Below are 4,004 nucleotides of genomic sequence, written 5' to 3'. Positions count from 1 at the left end.
TCCTTGTAATTCTGGAAATTCTTGTAATAATTCTGCATGTGAATCTATAGTTTGAACATAATAACATGTATCATCTGCATATTGCGATTGTTGCATGGCTCTATCAACAGAAAAGGTAACACTCACGTCCTCTATACTTAGGGTCAGTTTCTTATCAAACACGTCTATTATTGCTTTAGCCGTATTTAAGAATTGTCTTCCTAATATAAGAGGAACTCGAGAATCTTCTTCCATGTCCAGAATAACAAAATCTACTGGAAATACTAAGGTACCAACTTTAACTGGCATGTTCTCCATTATCCCTCTAGGATATTTTATTGATCGATCGGCTAGTTGTATGCTTATTTGTGTTGGTTTCAATTCTCCAAGGTCTAGTTTAGCGTATAATGAATATGGCATTAAATTTATACTAGCACCTAAGTCTGCCAATGCTTCTATTGAACTAAGACTACCCAGAAAACATGGAATTGTGAAACTTCCTGGATCTGATAGTTTTTCTGGTATATTATTCAACAACACTGCAGAACAATTAGCATTCATTGTAACAGCCGAGAGTTCTTCCATTTTCTTTCTATTGGTGATTAGATCTTTCAAGAATTTAGCATACCTTGGCATTCCTGAAATCACATCAATGAAAGGAAGATTGACATTTATTTGTTTAAACATATCCAAGAATTTGGATTGCTCGGCTTCAAGTCTTTCTTTTCTCATTTTACTCGGATATGGAAGCGGTGGTTGGTATGGTTTAACATAAGGTTTAGCCTTAACTATGTTATCTTCATTAACCTTTTCAACTACCGGTTCTTTCTCTTGCTCGGGCTGTGGTGCCTGTGTAATAGGAATAGAGTCATCAGAAATTACAGGCATTTCAGGTGGTTTGACTATAATACCACTTCTTGTGGTAATGGCTTTAGCTGTTTCATTTCACGGGTTAGCATTTGTATCGCTAGGTAGACTCCCTTATTTTCTTTCACCAATTAACCTTGCTAGGTTACTTACTTCTTGTTCCAGATTTTGGATTGAAGCTTGTTGATTTCTAAATGCTTGAGCATTTTGTTCATTAGTTTGTTTCTGAGATGTGAAAAATTGAGTTTGAGATTCAACTAGCTTCGACATCATATCTTCTAAATTTGGCTTTTTATCATCGGTTTGTGGTAGTTTATTAAAATAACCAGGTCTTTGCTGATTGTAAGTATTATTAGATACTTGTTGATTGCTAGGACCTTGTTGGTTGTTGTGCTGAGCATTTGGATTGTACGGAATGTTTTGATTTCGATTGTAGTTTGGCCTTGGCGATTGATAATTATTTTGATAATTATTTCCCGGCCTTTGGTTCATGTATGAAACATTCTCTCTTTGTTCCATTGTTTGTTTAACACTGAGACAATCTTTTGTCAAATGTAGTCCTCCACACTGCTCACAACTAATTCGTATTGCGTGAATATCTTTAGTCATCTTTTCCATTCATCTCTCGAAAGCATCTAACTTTGCGGAAATGGAATCAAAGTCATGGCTAGAATCGGCTCTAGCCGCTTTAGATGATCGAAGGATATCTTTTTCTTGATGCCACTCATGTGAGTGGGAGGTTATGTTATCAATAATTTTGTGAGCTTCAGTTGCGGTTTTCTTCATAATGGAACCACCAGCTGCTGTGTCGATGTCTTTTGGTGTAGCAACATCAACACCTTGGTAGAATATTTGTACTATTTGATAAGTGTCTAAACCGTGTTGAGGACATCCTCTCAACAACTTTCCGAATCTTGTCCACGCCTCATATAATGTTTCATTTGGCTTTTGCAAGAACGTAACAATTTCTCCTTGAAGTCTCATGGCTTTAGATGCCGGAAAGAATCTTTTAAGAGATTTCTCAACTAAAACATCCCATGTATCAATCGCTCCTTCGGGTAACGATTCTAACCAATCTTTGGCTTCTCCCTTTAAAGTCCAGGGAAACAACATGAGATAGATCTGTTCATCCTCAACTTCTCTGATTTTGAATAGAGTACAAGTCCTATTAAAGGTTCGAAGATGTTTGTTTGGATCTTCTTTTGGCGTACCACTAAATTGGCATTGATTAGTTACCATGTGTAGGATTTGTCCTTTGATTTCGTAATCTGGTGCATTAATGTCTGGTTGAGTAATGGCATGACCTTGGCCCGTGCGTGTAGCTCTCATTTTGTCTTCCATACTTAGAGGTTCTGTTTCTGCCATATCGTGAATAGTTGAATCTGAATCACTAGAAGATTCTGATTTAACGGTTTCTTCCTCGATAATCTCCGGATGAATAATTTGTGGTTCAGGAGGAATGATTAGTGGTTCAGGATCTCTGAGTTGTCCTTGAGTATCCTCCGGGTCCTCAATTGTGAAGTCGGGTTCAAAAAATGGATTATCGGAAATTTGAGTTGGAGTACTCGTTCGACTAGATGATGATTCTAAAGAAAAATCAACGGCGATAATATTGGCTAGATGTCTTGATCGAGTTACAGGTGGTGAACGTATGAAAGGTGGTGAACGTTTTGCTCGGTGCATTCACTGAATATCTTATTAGAAATTATATAAGTTATCAAATTAATAGACTTTTCTGCTTTTGCCCACGTCTCAAATAGCCAAAAGATGCAGCAGGGAGCCAGGATCCTTTAAATCGAAAAATCCACCACTCAGCCACTAACAAATCCAACTATTACTACGAAGAGAAAATTTTGGATGTCTATCAATTTAATCGCCTAAAATAATTTTTTCGTCGAAATTTAAAGAAAATAAATAAAATTCTATGTCCTAAAAACTAGAGCGTAGAAATGAAAAAGAAAGAGTGCGTTGAAAAAAAAAAGTCGAAAAACAATAATAAGTGTAACATCCTCAACCGGGCCTAGCTGTAAGATTACTAGATTGCCTTAAGTTAGTATTGTGTTATTATATGCTTTTATTTTTATTTAATGGTTATTATTATTTAATGATGTGGTTAGGACTAGTTTGTGACAAGGGTCACAGAACAGGTTTGTTTATTTAATTTGGACTTCATTTGGGTTGCCAAATGATGAACGAAAGATATCAGATAACTGATAAATACCCGTGTGTTGCACAGTGTAGGATTTAACCCACTTTAGATGAACTAGTGCTTCTAATTTCTTATTTTGGCTTCCAGATTATTCACACACACAAACACACACCGTAACTTCATCTTCTCCACCTACACCAAACCCTAATTCTTAATCTTTGTTCTAGAGCTCAAATCGTTCATATCTTTGCGTTCCTTGTGATTTACTGATTCTATCAAGGTAAGATTTGTAGCATTTCATGCTCTAATCTTTGAGAAAATTCGGTTTTTGTGTTAGTTTTTACAAAGTGAGTAATTTGAGTCAAAATGGTTAGATTTGATGTTGTTTGAGTCCAAATCTTGTGGGTTTATGTTTCTACATGTTTAGTGTCTTTGATTTGGTCTGTTTTGAGGTCGTAATCGAGCTCTAGAGCAAGAATTGGGCAATTTTGGGTGAAACCCGTCACTTTGTCTTCAGAATCTGCAGATGAACACAGTCGGCCGAGTGTCTCCTGACACTCGACCGACTGACTAGACCATCGACCGAGTGTGTAAGACCCACGGCCAAGTGTGTCTGTGAGAGACCATCGACCGAGTGACTAGACACTCGGCCGAGTGAGTGTAGACAGTCGACCGACTGTCTCTAATAGTCGACCGAGTGTCTTTGGCAGTGAAATATTTTACCAAGTGTTGATTTTTAGCCGTTATGCTGCCCGTTTGTATTTTGATGATCTGATGTAAATTTTGAATGTGCACAAGTGTTAAGCAAAAAATTTTAGCGGACACTTTTTCTGACAAAAATTTGTGTATTGTGTTATTTGATGTTATCGGACAGTAACTAACTTGATTTGCCTTATGTTCAGGTGAAAAAGAGAAGGAAGCCGCTCAGTAGTAGATTATCTGAGCTGGTTGCTGGTATTTGGTGAGTGGGACTAACTGGAGAATATAGTATATAGAAGCATGTTATATT

The 4,004-nt window shown here is 37.0% G+C and overlaps 1 non-coding gene across 1 annotated transcript; it reads left to right on the top strand.

Annotated features, from left to right (window-relative positions):
• Positions 1 to 1,720: 1,720 nt before the first annotated feature.
• Positions 1,721 to 1,827, top strand: LOC139895324 (small nucleolar RNA R71). Its single transcript, XR_011775780.1, has one exon. It is a non-coding gene; the product is annotated as a small nucleolar RNA R71 (small nucleolar RNA).
• Positions 1,828 to 4,004: the final 2,177 nt, after the last annotated feature.

Source organism: Rutidosis leptorrhynchoides, chromosome 2 (genome assembly GCF_046630445.1).
Source record: "Rutidosis leptorrhynchoides isolate AG116_Rl617_1_P2 chromosome 2, CSIRO_AGI_Rlap_v1, whole genome shotgun sequence".
NCBI lineage: Eukaryota > Viridiplantae > Streptophyta > Magnoliopsida > Asterales > Asteraceae > Rutidosis > Rutidosis leptorrhynchoides.
This window is presented reverse-complemented; position numbering and strand designations above follow the sequence as displayed.